At 37.2% G+C, this 16390-nt stretch overlaps 1 protein-coding gene across 38 annotated transcripts in view; it reads left to right on the top strand.

Moving 5' to 3' along the window:
• LRRFIP2 (LRR binding FLII interacting protein 2) overlaps positions 1–16390 on the top strand; it is a 122505-nt gene that overhangs the window by 3055 nt on the left and 103060 nt on the right. The gene's annotated exons all lie outside the window — the stretch shown is intronic.

The raw sequence follows: 16390 nt of genomic DNA, 5'->3' as shown, positions 1-16390 counted from the left end.
GATACCATTAGAAATGATTTTTTTGTGTGCTTGCACATTGTGCTTTCACTTTAAAAACTTTTTGGCCTACAATAAATTAAGCCACACTTAAAAGGAATCAAACACTGGGCTAAAAGCTGGGTTTATTGTATGCTAATACTTTTTCATTTATTCTACTTTATCTTTCTTTATTTTGGTTGGGGAATGGAGAGAGCATTCTATTTCTTGTAGAAGCTCTGAGATTTGCTCCATATGTATGCTTTTGTTTTGGTCTAGTGGTGGGGAGAGCAGTAGATAAGAGTACAGGTGGTTAACAAGAGGGGAGGGACTTCCTTGGTGGTGCAGTGCTTAAGAACCTGCCTGCCAATGCAGAGGACATGGGTTTGATCCGTGGTCCGGGAAGATCCCACATGCCACAGAGCAACTAAGCCTGTGTGCAAACCCAATGCAGCCATAAATTAGTAAATTAATTAATTTTTTTAAAAAAAGAAGAGGGAAGAAATGGCATCCATAGAAGGGGAGTGCTCACTTCATGGATTCAGTAGATGTTTGTGGGACTTTTTTAAATTGCTAAACATTTTAAAAGAAAATGTTATATGGTGAAAAGGAAGTTTTCTTTCCACAGTAAACTTCTAGCCTTCTTCCCCCACCCCCTACGCCGACTACATAATCCAACCAACCACTCTTAATGGTTTCTTGTGTATCTCTCTCCAAATTTTCTCTTGCATATATAATCACCTATGTTTAGGAGAAATGTCCTATACCTTTCATTCTTACCCTTGATATGTCTTAGAGATCATTGTATATTAGCACATATGTCCGTCTAATTTTTAAAAAGACTGGATGTCCTGCCTAGTGTAGATGAACAATAGCTTGTTCATTTTCCATAATTTATCTTAACATTCCCTATTAACAGACATTTAGGTTGTTTTTAGCTTTCCACTAACACTGCTGTAAGGAACAACTCATATGTAAGTCTTTGCTCCAGTGCTTAAGTGTGTATATGGAATTTATTTCTGAAAGTGTGAGTGTAAGTTTGGGAATTAAATTGTGAAATTTTAAAAATTTATTTCAAGCTTATATTGGGATTTATTTTATAATAGAAGTTACCTTTTTTCTTAACCTTGTAGGAGAAAAGAGTGCTTAATTGCTTTGTAGTCTTTATCCTCACAATTTAAAAATATACTGTAAATGTATTTTATAAGGTAATTTTCAACATTTTAGAGTGACAGCTGGGTAATTTTATTTATACCGGTAAAGGTAAAAGTACTGTACCTTGAAGACTGTGCTATTACAGACGAACTACTTCATTTATATTTGGTAATACTAGTTAAATGAGTGCCTTTTGTAGTAACTTGATTATTTTAGGATTTGATGACCAATATCAATTAAAAACATTGTATATAGTTTTACTTCTTGCCCTGCAGAAGTCTGCTGCCATATTATTAGTCACATGGGAAATAAATGGCTTACCTTCTCTCTTCCTTTATCTTCCATAGCCTAGTCTATTTCTAATAAAATAAACCTCTATGGGGTTTGAGATCCAAAAATCCTTTTGCAAACCAAAGTGCTATTGATGGATTAATTTCTCAAGGCAAAAGGTAGGTACAGATTTACTCTTTAGTCTTCAGAGTGTTTGTGAGCAGCATAAGGGAGGTTTACATTTTTAATTTCAATGTTATACAGCTCACTCATGACCGGGAGGAGGCTCAGGAATCTTTGTCCTTTTAAAATGAGAGAGACTAGTGGAAAAAAAAAGTGCTGAGGGACTAACATATGAGGATGAAGTTGGAACTTGTGAGTGGCAGTTTCCCTGGCTGGTGCCCAGGGTCTATTCTGAGGCCTTGTCAAAGCTCATCTGACAGAACCCACCACAGAACCACAATCTATCCTGGCCCCACTGCAAGTCAGGAAGGCGTGCGGTTTAGGAAAAGTGGCAACAACAGAAGAGGGAGCTTATCAAGGACATCTGCCTTCAGAAGATTAAGGCTAAGTTTTGGGGTGAAAATGTGCTTAGCATGCGTATCCTAGGATCCAGTTTTTTTTGGTCTTCCCTTTTTAGGGAATGAACATGATTAAGGAAAACTAACGAGGCCAGCATTTTAGAAAAATGTGCACAAAGAGGAGCACAGGATTGTACCCGTATTGATGTCATGTCTGGTCTGAGAGTGTTTGGCGGGGATCAGTCAGATGTTTTACAACAGGGGAAAAACATTACTGTTACCCACACAGGGAGGTCATGCCCCAAGTTGAAATAGTAGTCCAGTTCAGAGACCTTCACACTTGTCCCTGGGATCAAAAGGACACTGGGAATGATGGGCTGTTTTACAGGATTATTTTGAGTTTATACAGAGAAATCAGCTACTTCCCAAATTCTCATTCTCTTCTTCCCATAGAACTGTACAGTAGCATGTGTAATATCAGGAAGTTATCTCTTTAAACTCTTGCTTATTACCAGATGCTGTGTCCCAGCATAGCTGCCTTTCTTTACCAGGTGCTTTCTCATGAAAACCTTGGTGTTTCTGTACTTAGTGAATAAAGTACTTGGGTTTGAAGTTCTTTTAACTGATCTCACTTCTTAGGCTAGAAAGCTGTTAAAGAGCTTAGTGTGCCAGTCTTTTGATCAAGGTTCATGTCACCATATTTATCCGCAGCCTTGGATTAGAGTGGAGGTTGTTTGAAGAATTTGGCATACAGACTTAATTTATAGATGCAAAGCCTGCAGAGAGTTTCCTTTCTTTTGCCTTAGGTTAGGTTGACACTCCAGGAAATTGAGTTTTTCTTGCCCTCAGAAGTTTGGATTGTTAGCATTTGATGATGATGATGTATTTAGTATTCAGTGTGAGGAGAAAAAATAATCAGAATATTTTTCTCTCTTCTCTATTCCTATTATCTGGTTTATTCCTATTATCTTATTATATCCCTTCCCTGTTTCAGCCTTCCCCTCCTCCTCCTTAAAGAGTGGGATTAGAACAGAGCAGAGGGGAGAGAGCGGAAAAGAGGTTGGGAAAACCTTAGAGTGCAAGGGCTTATCAGGGTGTTTTTATTTTCTCAGAAGTAAATTATTACTTTAAAATCAGTCATCTTTTTCCAGTGCTTTCAATTTGAACCCTCTATATCTTAGTTTTCTTTCATTATGAACACCAAAATTTTAACTACTTTTGATACAAAATGTCTTTACTGCTTTAGGAAACAGTTTTAAGTTGCTTGTTCTGATCACTTTGTTATTCTTTCTACATCTCCCACTTTCCTCAATAGAAACATTTTAACAGCTAGGAGCAGTTTTTTGGCTGTCTGATTTCTACCTTAAATAGAGTATGCTGTGTGCAGAGGATTAGGATGTTAAAATGTTTATTTCTCTGTTAAATGGTTTAATCATTTATGATAACAAACAATATAATTATTGTATTTATTGTATAATTACAATATAATTAGTAAGCATACATGTTGTTTCTATTTAAAAAAAAAAGTATTCCAGTTAAGTGATGCATAGATTATAGGACTAAAAATAGGGGAAAAAAATTCATTGTAGGTTTAGATTAGATGTTTTTCCCCTATCATGGTTATCACTATGTCTAAGTAGATAGTCAAGGAAATGAGAGGGTCGCTGTCCTCCTGTCTTACTACAGTCATCTTTTGCTCTCTATCCAAAGTGGTTTTTTAGTTGTGGTAAAATACACATAACATAAAATTTACCATTTTCAGCATTTTAAAGTATACAATTCAGTGGCATTAAGTACATTCACATTGTTGTGCAGCCATCACCACCATCCATCCCCAGAACTTTTTCATCCTCCCAAATGAAAACTCTGTGCCCTTTAAACAATAATCCTCATTCCCCCCCAGCCTCTGGTAACCACTATTCTACCTTCTGTCCCTATGAATTTGACTACTCTAGGTACCTCATATAAGTGGACTCATGTGGTATTTGTCTTTTAAAAACTAGTTTTATTTCCCTTAGCATAATGTCCTCAAGCTTCATCCATGTTGTAGCATGTATGAAAATTTCACTCCTTTTTGAGGCTGAATAATATTTCATCATATAGATATAGATATATAGCATATTTGGTTTATCCATTCACTTGTTAATGGACATTTGGGTTGCTTCCATCTTTTGGCTATTTGTGAATAATGCTGCTACGAACACAAGTGTATATCTGTTTGAGTCCCTCCTTTCATTTCTTTTGGGTATATATCCATAAGTGGAATTGCTGGATCATATAGTAATTCTATGTTTAATTTTTTGAAGAATTGCCATACCATTTTCCACAGCAGCTGCGCCATTTTACAGTGTACAGGGTTGTAATATCTCTGCATCCTTGACACAATTATTCTCTTTCTCTTTTTCTTTCTTTCTATCTTTTTTTCTTTTTAAAAATAATAGCCATTCTAATGGGTGTGAGGTGCTATCTCATTGCTCTTTGACTTGCATTTCCCTAATGATTAGTGATGTTGAGCATCTTTGCCCATGCTTTTTGGCCATTTGTATATCTTCTTTGCAGAAATATCTATTCAAGTCCTTTGCCTATCTTTGAATGGGTTGTTTCTGTTGTTGTTGTTGAGTTTTAGGGGTTCTTTATATATTCCAGTTATTAATCCCTTATCAGATATATGATTTGCAAATATTTTCTCCCATTCCATGGGTTGATTTTTCTTCACTCTGTTGATAGTGTACTTTGATGCACAAAAGTTTTAATTTTGAAATCCACTTCATCTGACTTTTCATTTTTATTTTTTTTTAAACTTTTGTTGACTGTGCTCTTGGTGTCCTATCTAAGAAATTATTGCTATACCCGACGTCAGGAAGCTTTTTGCGTGTGGACAGTTTAAGCTCTTACGTTTATTGCTTTGACCTACTAAGGGTTAATTTTTGTATATGGCATACACTAAGGGTCCAGCTTTATTCTTCTGCATATGGATATCCAGTTTTACCAGCACCATTTGTTGAAAAGACTGTCCATTCCCCATTGACTGATCTTGACACCCTTGTTGAAAATCATTTGACCACATGTGCCGGGTTTATTTTAGTGCTATCTATTATATTCTGTTGGTCCACATGTCTCTCTTTATGCCAATACCACACTGTTTTGGTTACTGTAGCTTTCTAGTAAGTTTTGAAATCAGGAAGTGTGATACCTCCAGCTTTGTTCTTCTTTTTTTCAAGATTGTTTTGGGTATTCGGGGTCCCTTTAGATTCCATAGGAGTTTTAGTGTTGGGATGGGTTTTTCTATTTTTGCAAAACCTGTCATTGGAATTTGATAGAGATTGCATTGAATCTGTAGATTTCTTTGGGTATAACAATATTAAGTTTTCCCGTCAGTGAACCTGAGGTGGCTTTCCATTTATTTATGTGTCCTTTAATTTCTTTCAGCAATGTTTTGTAGTTTTCATTGAACAGATCTTTTGCCTTCTTGGTTAGGTTTATTCCTAGTATTTTGTTCTTTTTTCTTATTGTAAATGGTATTGTTTTCTTAATTTCCTTTTTGGTGTGTTCATTGTTAGTGTATAGAAATGCAACTGATGTTTTTGTGTTGATTTTTATCCCTACAACTTTGCTGAATTCATTCATCCACAGTTTTAAAAGCAGTTGTATTTGTTTTCTATGTTGTATAACAAAGTACACAAATTTAGCAACTTAAAACAACACACATTTATTATCCTACAGTTTCTCTGGGGCAGGAGCCTGAGCGAGGTTGAACTGGGTCCTCTGCTTAGGGTCTCATGAGGCCGCAATCAGATGTTGGCTGGGCTGAATTCTCACCTGAAGACTCAACTGGGGAAAATTTGCTTCTAAGCTCACTTAGATTTTTGGCAGAATTAATTTTCTTGTGGTTTTATGACTGAGGCTTCTTGCTTACTAGAAGTTACTTTGTCATCTAGAGGCTATCTTCAAGCTCCTAAAGGCTTCTCTCAGCTTTTAAATTTTTTTTTTTTCTGGGGAGGGGACTGCGTTGGGTCTTCATTGCTGTGCACAGGCTTTCTCTAGTTGTGGCGAGTGGGGGCTACTCTTCGTTGTGGTGCACGGGCTTCTCATTGAGGTGGCTTCTCTTGTTGCGAAGCATGGGCTCTAGGTGCACGGGCTTCAGTAGTTGCAACACATGGGCTCAGTAGTTATGGCATGCAGGCCCTAGAGCACACAGGCTTCAGCAGTTGTGGCGTGCGGGCTCTAGAACACAGGCTTAGTAGTTGAGGCACACAGGCTTAGTTGCTCCATGGCATGTGGGATCTTCCCAGACCAGGGATTGAACCTGTGTCCCCTGCATTGGCAGGTGGATTCTTAACCACTGTGCCACCAGGGAATTCCCAGCTGCTCTCAGCTTATAGGGGCAACCTGAAGTTCTTGACCCTCTGTTGTTTCCCAGTCTCACCACTTCATCAGACCATCAAGGAGAGCCCAGAGCAAGTCTGCAGGCTAGACAGCCTTATGTAATGTGACATAATCATGGGAATGACATCTCATAACCTTTGTCATATTCTGTTGGTTGAAGCAAGTCATAAGTTCTGCCCACATTCTTGGGGAGGTGTTTACACAAAGATGTGAACAGCAAGAGCTGGGGGTCATGGTGGGGTGGCCACCTTAGTGTCTGTCTGCCATAGCTGGTTACAAAATAGCACATATTTTATAAACCCATTTTGTGTAAACACACATATATGTGCACTTAAAATATCTTCAAATGGTGGAAAACTGTTGTTTTTTATCGTTATTTTGTGGTATTTCTTCATTGTTTCCTCCTACTTCCTCTCCCTGTAACATTCCAGTTTTGCAATTTTGAATCTGTGTTTTCATTATAACTAAATATGTATTATTTACTACTTAAACCAAGAATTATATCGTGATTGATTCCTTTCTTGTTTAACTTTCTTTTTTTCCCTGGGGGTTAAGGCCTTTTATTTTTTTATTTTTTTTAGCTTAGTTTTCTATTCACCTTATTTTTCCCAAATGCTCCAACAAATTTTTCAAGTGTCTACTCTTTCTAATTTATTTTGAGCAAGATAATTAGTGGTTTATTTGTGAAATACCTGTAGAGAAATAGGAAGCAAAAATACAGCTTCAGGAAGAATAATAAAATGAGTAGCTGCAGTCTTACTACCTAGGCCAAGAAACTGAACATTACAGTATCCTGCACGTTTCCTGTAAATATCCTTAAATGGCACCTTTTCCCCCTCCAGGTAATCTTAATCCCATTTTACACGTTAATCACTCTTTTGGGACCATTCCCTGCCTAGCCCTACAGTCCCATCCCTCCCTCCAAATATGTATTCCTAATCAATACATGGTTTAATTTTGAGAAACTGAATAGTTGGACCACCTTTTTGTGTCTGTTAGTCAAGTTAGGCTAACCTACTGTAACAAACAAACCCCCAAGTTTCAGTGGTTTAACACGTTAAAGCTTATTTCTCACTCACATCTCTGCTGTGAGTTGGGAAGCACTGGCAAAGGAGTAGTTGGTTCCACAGAGTCACCCAGGGACTCCAGCCCCTTTCATCTAGTGACTCTGCCATTCCCTGGGGCTCAAAGACTTTCACAGTTTCACCGAGCTCTCTACATCTGGCTGGCAGATTTGAGGGCAGAGAGGGAGTGTGGTAATTCCATGGGAAGTTTGATGGGCCTGGACTAAAGCATACGTCACTTTTGTCCACATTCCACTGGCCAGAATTCAGTCAAATGGCTGTACTTAATGCAGGGAAGGTTGTGAAATGTAGCATAGCTGTGGGCAGAAAAGGGAAATGACCTTGGTGAACAATAGGCCAGTTTCTACCATAGTATGTATCCCTAAGCAGTATCTTTTTTTGGACAGTTTTGAAAACCTGAATGGCAAATATAAACCTAGCTATGAACAGAAAGGTCCGTATTGCCACTATTAAATGAAGGCTCGCAGGAGAAGATAAGCTGCACAGTCTTCCTTGAGTCCTTTCTGTTAAGTCCTTGGGAAAGTTTGCTTATGAGTCCTGGGAAACCATAAGACTCATCACAATCAGGGCACCTGGCAGAGCTGAAGTTTTTACAAGGTACTAAATATCTAGAAGAAATATGGTTGGGGAAGTACACTGCTCTTTCTAAGCAGTTCCTGCTCTAGCCGTTAGGAATAGGTAAAAGCAAAATGTGTCCGTGGTGTGAAATAAGGCCTCTCAGCCAATCTAGGCACCTGGGGGTAGGACAGCGGGAACTTCATCAACATAGGGTCAAGACAAAGTAAATTCTGATAAAAACCTGGGCCAGATCAGCTCATATTAAAAAGAAGTCTTAAAGGCTGTGGGGATTTGGGTGGTGACAGCCCTCTACTATGTCTCTTGAATCTCATTGCTTCAATCTGTAGCTTTCTTCCTGGGATGTCTCACCCTCTCTGGGGATCAATTCCCTTTGCCTTTTCTGTGTTGGAGTCATTTCCTGAATGCTAAATTTCCTCTCTTTTGATTTTCTCTTTTATTAGAGATGTATCTTCTAGTAACTTATTAACAAAGGGTGTAAAAGAGGTACATTTTTGAGAACTTGTGTGTCTGAAGTGTTTTTAATAATCAAGTATGAGAATAGAATAGTGTGGCTGGGCATAGGTTGTCTGTAATTTTCTTTCAGGAATTTGAAGGCATCACTCTATTGTCTTCTTGTTGCCAGAATTACTTTTGTTTCCAGAAGACTGAAAATTCTAATTGTTAATCTTTTATATGTGACCTGGTTTTTCTACCCCTGGAAGCTTGTAAAATCATCCTTGTCCCCATGTTTGAAATTAACTATAATAATTCACTATGAAATACCTGTGGACTCAGGACTTGTGTTATACATTCTGTAGGCCCTTTGAATCTGGTGACTCATGTCCTGAATTTCTGGGAAGTTATTTTATTTTTTTTATTTTTTTTAAACATCTTTATTGGAGTATAACTGTTTTACAATAGTGTGTTAGTTTTTCCTTTACAACAAAGTGAATCAGTTATACATATACATATGTTCCCATATCTCTTCTCTGGGAAGTTATTTTATTAATGCTTTCTTTCTCTTTCTGTGTGTGTGTGTGTGTGTGTGAGAGAGAGAGAGACAGACAGAGACAGACAGACAGACAGAGAGAGAGAGAGAGAGAGAGAGTGTGTGTGTGTGTGTGTGTGTGTGTGTTGGGGCGATGGGGGTAGTGGGTGAACAGGTATGGGAGGGTCAGTTTCTCTTTATTTTTATAAAAAGGGGCCACCAACTGTTGGTATTGAGTCTTTTCTGAGCAGAAGTGATGTGTCTAGAGTGGATCTCATTGCCTGTGTCTTTAGATTGGAGTAGCACTTGGATTAGCTACTGTCACAGCTGTGCTGTCAGCTCTGCTCTCTAATCATTCCCTCATGAACATTGTACTTATATCGTATTGTATCTTGTTGACTTCTTCCTTTTATGAGCCGAATTGGTATCTTGCCTACCATTTCAGGGCATTATTTTGTCTTTCTATGTAAGACAGGTTTAAGCTATGTCACCACTATTTTTTTTCCCTAGTGGGTGAGCTACATGGTGGAAGGAATCATACAGGTCTTCAGGGAAACCCAAAAATTGTCAAGAATTTTGCTCTGATAATAAAAACTTGTAGACTTGAACATTGATGTTTTCCCCAAGACTTTAGAGAACTTTAATGGTTGCTTCTTTGTTCTAACTTTGACCTGTTGATTTGAGTCAGTTTTAATTTTATTACATTTTAAGGTTAATATAATGGTGTTCATTCTTTTTAAAATTAGCAATGTGTTTTTCATTTACTTAGAATTTGATTATGTCCGTAAATGTATTGGGTGATGTGAAATCTGTTAGAAAATTATGGTTTTACCGGAGATGACCAACATAAATTTTTATAGTCATACTTTGCAGTTGGTCTCACAGGCTAAATGAATCTTTCCCCCTTATCAGCTTATTAATATAGTGTCAAAGTTGGTTATCCTTACAAGTTTTCATACTATGAAATAGCCACAGAATTGTAGCTTTTAGCTTAAATCAGTTTTTGGTAAGGTGATAAGAAAAAAAGAAAATTCTTTTTTAATTTTTCTTCTTTACATTATTGCCTTTCCCATTTATTATTCATATGTACAAAATTGTACATATTTTCAGTCATACTTTACATACCATTTTGTCATCTTTTTGTACCTTATAGGTATGATATCAAACGTCCCTGTCTTTGCTTGCTTCCCATGAGTTTTCTAATGCCACAATTTATTGCATCATGTTGACTGGCCTTGACTTAAAGCTGTTGTCATTTTGGGTCATTTTCAGCTTAGTGTTTTGTTTTACCATAGATTAAAAAGAAATTAAAATGATTGTCTTTATTCATGTAATTTTTTTCTTTTGTTGTATTATGTTCTAAGTTTTTTTCTTGTTACTATTAGAATAGAGTTATTATGAGTATCGTCAGTAGAATTCATTCCCAATCAGAAGGAGAACCTAAGTTCTAAGGCTAATTCTTTTTCCTGCTTTGGGATTTAATTCTGGTCCCTTCTATTTTATTATTAGTGGCAGAGGTTAGTTACATGCTTCTATCATATTTTGATTTTCATTTCTTTTCTTTGAAGAAGTATTTCAGTAATAATTCCACATACCTCAGAAAGAAAACATACCCTTGTACAGTTTAGTAAGAGATGTTGCTACATATCTAGTTAATTGGAAATAGCGAAAAGTACCTTCCCACAAAGTATGTAGGTCTGGTGTTGGATTAGATTTGTGTTTGAAAATGTACAGTTTCCCACCCACCTACCCACACACCTGTGGCTCAACTAAAATTTAGCCGGGGGATTTACTTCTGAGTTTTGCTTTGCCACCTCTTTTACTATTTTGATTTCCGATCTCTTGTGGGTTTTTTTTTTTTTTTTGGTGTCAGTTATACCTTATATTTCTGAAGTATTTTACAGTTTATAGAAACGTTTATATCCATTTGATCTTTAAAACGACTCTTGTGATGTGAGAAGAAATTTAATAAGAGAAGTTCAAGACTTGTTCATTGAAAATCACAAAACATTGTAGAAAGAAATTAAAGAAGATCTAAATAAATGGCAAGACACCCCATGTTCATGGTTTGGAATCTTAATGTTGTTAAGATGGCAGTACTCCCCAAGTTGATCTATGATACAGTATAATCCCTATCAAAATCCCTGCTGCCCCACCCCCCTTTTTTTTCCCCTGCACCAGTTTTTGGTGCAGAAATAGTCCTGCCCATCTTAAAATTTGTATGGAAAGATAAGGGACCCAGAATAGGCAATACAATCTTAAAGAAGAAAAACAAAGTTGGAGGGCTCATTCTTCCTAATTTTAAAACTTACTGTAGAGCTACGGTAAGCCAGACAGTGTAATGCTGGCATAAAGATAAACATATCAATCAATGGAACGGAATTGAGGGTCTAGAAATAAACCCTTACTTTTGTGGTCAGTTGATTTTTAACAAGGGTGCCAAGACAATTCAATGAGAGAAAAAATTGTCTTTTTAACAAATGGTACTTGGAAAAGTAGATATCCACATGCAAAAGAATGAAGTTGGATCCCTGCATCACACCATGTAAAAAGCTAACTCAGAATGGATCATATAAAACCTAAAACTGTAAAACTCTTAGAAGAAAACATAGGAGTAAATCTTTGTCACCTTGGGGTAGGCAGTGCTTTCTTAGCTATGCACCACCAAGGCCTTAAAACAAAAGAAAAAAAAATTAGGTGAATTGACTTCCTCAAAGTAAAAACTTTTGTGCTTCAGAGAACACTATTAAGAAAGGATATGCAGAAATAGTATAAGTACATTCTCTCTGACCTCTTCAGCATTTTAATTTTCCCATTGTAGTCTTTTGCCTACTTATAATGCAGTGATTAGTATGTACATAGTACCTTGCAAATTCTCAGTAGATACTTGTTGAAAAGGGAAAAATTAAAGGTATATGATTTATTTTATTAAAATTTCCTAATTTTACAATCTCCATATTAATTACATTTAAAAAATCATATCCTTATTGCATGCTTTCATATTTCTCCCTCGTTTTTGGTTTTATCTTTGTTTTTGTCACCTGAGCTTCTATTAACCCTAGTACTTCTGCTGTTTTCTTGTTTTCTGCTTTGTTTCACACTTTAAAGTGTGACCTATCTTCAACAGTATGTAATTTTCTCTCTCCCTTCCTTTCATTCTCAGAACATATGACCGTGTATTTCTGAGATACTTTAAAAGGCGTAGGTAAAGGAGGCCATTTGAGTGGTACTAGAACATGGTTTACTTCGTAGGGAAAACTGAGAATGCAGTTGTTGGTAAGAGTACATCTTCCTAATTTAGGTTCTGCACAGTTGATGAAGTAGTACTATAAATCATGTAGAACATACAGCCCATTAGAGTTCATTTATTGAATAACATTGTTGTCAAGGAAGGAAGTGCACCACTGGCATGTCATCTTATGAAAAGAAGAAGAAATGGAAAGATTGTCAGTTGTATTGTATATATGAGAATACTATGTATTCAAAATATGAAACTTTAAAAAACATTTTTGGTAATTCTTAGGACTTCTGAATGTGGAAGTAGGAGATGTGATTATATGAGTTCTCTTCGACTCTTTACAGGCATTATATTTTATAAAAGATGAGTTTAAATTAACCATTATAGGTTCTGATGCTTTCCTGAGATTTAGTTTGTGCTTAGCATCTACCTTTCCTTGTTCTGCCAGGCCGTCCATTGTTGACTCATGTATTTTTTGCCTCATATATATATTTTTTATTTTTTACTTTGCCTCAAGTTCTAGACTTTTTTTTGTTGTTGTTGGTTGGTTGGTTTTGTAGGTTCTGGTAATGATTTATTCATTTTGTATAATGGTATCATCTAGATATTTGCAGAATTGATGTTTTTAACTATAATCCCTAACTCCCTTTTCCTCCCTCCCTTCCTTCCTTTTTCCTTTTTTCTTTTCTCCCCACCCAACACTTTGCCCTTCCGCCTCCTCCATTTTCTTCTTTCAGTCCAGGAATTCCTGTTCTCTCCTTTTCCTAATCTTTCTAAGGTATACATAACTATTCGTATTCTTCTATCCTCTGGTTACCTCTGCCTTCCATTTTTGTTTCAAATCAAGACTTTTTAATTGCAATTCCCAGTTCCCAGGCCTATTGTTCATTTAGTCATCTACCTTTCTCACCGGTTACTTTTTTTAAAATAAATTTATTTATTTATGTGTGTTTATTTTTGGCTGTGTTGGGCCTTCGTTGCTGTGCACGGGCTTTCTCCAGTTGCGGTGAGCAGGGGCTACTCTTCGTTGTGGTGCACGGACGTCTCATTGCGGTGGCTTCTCTTGTGGAGCACGGGCTCCAGGCGCGCAGGCTTCAGTAGTTGCGGCATGCAGGCTCAGTTGTTGTGGCTCGTGGGCTCTCTAGAGTGCAGGCTCAGTAGTTGTGGCACACGGGCTTAGATGCAATGTGACATGTGGGATCTTCCCGGACCCGGGCTTGATTCCGTGTCCCCTGCATTGGCAGGCAGATTCATAACCAGTGCACCACCAGGGAAGCTCTCACCAGTTACTTTTTTCCAAATACTTTATTATGAAAAATTTCAAACATACAAAGAAGTTAAGGGAACTCCCTGGCCGTCCAGTGGGTTAGGAATCTGCGCTTTTACTGCAGGGGCCCAGGTTCGATCCTGATCTGGGAACTAAGATCTTGCAAACCTCACAGCATGGCCAAAAAAAAAAAAAAAAAGGTTGGGGCTTCCCTGGTGGCGCAGTGGTTGAGTCCGCCTGCCGATGCAGGGGACGCAGGTTCGTGCCCCGGTCCGGGAAGATCCCACATGCCGCAGAGCGACTGGGCCCGTGAGCCGTGGCCGCTGAGCCTGCGCATCCGGAGCCTGTGCTCCGCAACGGGAGAGACCACAACAGTGAGAGGGCCGCGTACGGCAAAAAAAAAAAAAAAAAAAGGTTGACAAAGGTCTGTGAACATTCATGTACCTACCACCTAGTTTCTACTATTAATATTTTATTATACTTTGTCACCTATATATTCCTTTATCCATTCTTCTATCTATCCATTCTTCTATCTTTTTTGTTTTTGTTTTTGGATGCATTTCAAAATAAGTAGCAGTTATAAATACATTTCAACCCTAAATATTTCAACATGTGCATCATTGACTAGAGTTCAGTATTTGTTTAGAGGACTTTTTCTTTTGAGGTGGAATTTATATAGAATGATATGCACAGATCTTAAGTGTACCATTTAATGACCTCTATCTTTGCTTCTAAGTCAGTTGTGTTCTAGTAAGTTCTAATGAGAGGACTAGCACTAAGAGCATTATAAGGCCATACTACCAAAACTTGTGTGTTCATTTGGATTTTCCAGAAAAGACTTTGAATACCACAAAGTACCGTAAAACTTTCTTCCTATTTTTGTTTTTATTATGTAAATGTGCTACAGCATAGTTAAAAGTGTTTTTATTTTTTCCATATTGTTCCATGCTTCACCAAAAATTCTTAGTATGGCCAATGATATCACATGATGTATGCTGGAATAAATAATTTGAGGATATTTTTATTTAGTTAAAAATATGAAATTTTAAGGAAAGGCTAGGCTGGCCCTTTTGTCAGCTTCATAAGATAAATATGTAAAAGAGCTAGTTAATTCAAGACACTTTGAACATTTCTGGAGTGCTTTGTGGTCTTTTAAGTGCTTCCATTTATCTTAACTCATTTGAGCCTCACATTAGCCGTGTTAGGTAGTTGGGACAGTTGTTATTTCTGCTCTCTGGATGAAGAAAGCAAGGCACAGGCAGTGGGAAGGACAAAGCAGCAGTTGGTCATACAACCAATTGAACTCAGATCCTCTCGCTTTAAATCTTGTCTAACGGCAACAGCTACAATCACACTAATTCTTTAGTTCAGGTGCTATTCTGGATCCTTAGATTTGCTTATGAATAACTAACAAATGTCTTATTGTACAGACTAAGGTCAACTGTAATGACAATGCTGATGCGAAGACTTATGCCAATATTTTGAATTCTCTATGATGAAATATTTAGATATAAGCCAACCACAACCATCAGGATCCAGACAGAACTATCTAAGTGTGCTATATTTAGAGTATGGCACACTGATATTCTGTTCTCACAAGAGTGAACAATATCATGATTGAAATGCCACTTAATGTGGCAAAATGCCTATTTTTCAGAAATGTATTACGTGAGAAGCTTATTGGAGAAGACAAAGCCTAATTGATATACCTGTTTTGGAAGGTTTATATTCCACAACATCCTTTCTTTTCCTTTAGGTAGACAAATACTTAATGACAAAACCATCTGGAGAAAATCAGCTTGACATTGGGTAAAGGACTTAACAAAAAACAGTCAGTTTTGTTCTTGTTAGTGGATGTAAAGGTTTAGCTCTTGGTTTAGTTGATAGCACTAAGGAAAAGCTGGAAGAAATTAACATGGCTCCAGATGAAAAGTGTTCTTGAGAAAACCTCCTTGGAATAGAAACTTACTGAAAGTCCTTTAGAATCAGAAACCAGAACTAATTTATTTGAGGTCACCTTTGAGTCTGTACCTTTTAATTTTGTCATTTTGTTGAAAAGTAGTTTTCTGTCAACTGTGCCAGAAATCTTATTTCTTTTAAGGTTTCCCCCATCACTGGTGTAGAATGTTCTGGAGTTGTTAGAAGGTAGTTGCATAGGAGCTGAAAACTAGATTTTTCTGATGTTAGTAAGTGTGTCTGCTTATAGAATACAAATAATATAATTTTTTTCAAAAGCACTAGATTGTTTTTTGAAATAGGTAATGCTCTATCTGCCTCATGTGCAATTGAAAAAGGTGACAGGACCTGGCCAGTCATGCACGTAAACACATGGGTACCCTTGTAGATAGGACACGGAGGATAAGGAAGGCAGATGGGAAGTTCCCATTTCCTGCTTATTAGCCTGTGCCTCTGTCCCTTTCACTGTCATCTTTCTCTCAGGTCATCTTTCTCTCAGGGTGGAGCCTGGAGCTTGTTGAAACAGTTTTGTTTTTTAGGCGTTTTTAAGAAAAGATCATTCTTTATGTAAATCTGCGTGCTAGGAATATCCTGGCAGCTCTAAGGTCTAAGACAGTGTTAGTTGAGAAAGATGGAAATTGGATTACAGGGAAAGAGGAGAAAGAAATCCTACATTCAAGCAAGCACCACCAGCAGTGGCTTCAGATTGCTTGTCCCAGCTGTGTAGTATATTGAGCCTAATTTGGGTGTGATCCACTTTGGGGCCAGTTTATTCTTTGATATGAATGTTTTTATATTTAAATGCATCTCTTTTTCCCTTTTTCTTTAAAATGCTATTGAAATTTTAAAGAATCAACAAGAAAAAAAATGCATCCATAATTTCGTCCTCATAACAAAACTGCTGTTAAGCTTTTGCTACACTTCCAGCCAAATCTTTCTTCTGTAATTATTCTTGTGTGTCTGGAATTAGAAAATGGCTGTTTTTGTGAA

Source organism: Kogia breviceps, chromosome 10 (assembly GCF_026419965.1).
Source record: "Kogia breviceps isolate mKogBre1 chromosome 10, mKogBre1 haplotype 1, whole genome shotgun sequence".
NCBI lineage: Eukaryota > Metazoa > Chordata > Mammalia > Artiodactyla > Physeteridae > Kogia > Kogia breviceps.
Note: the sequence above shows the minus strand (reverse complement) of the source record. Positions and strands in the feature narration are given on the sequence as shown.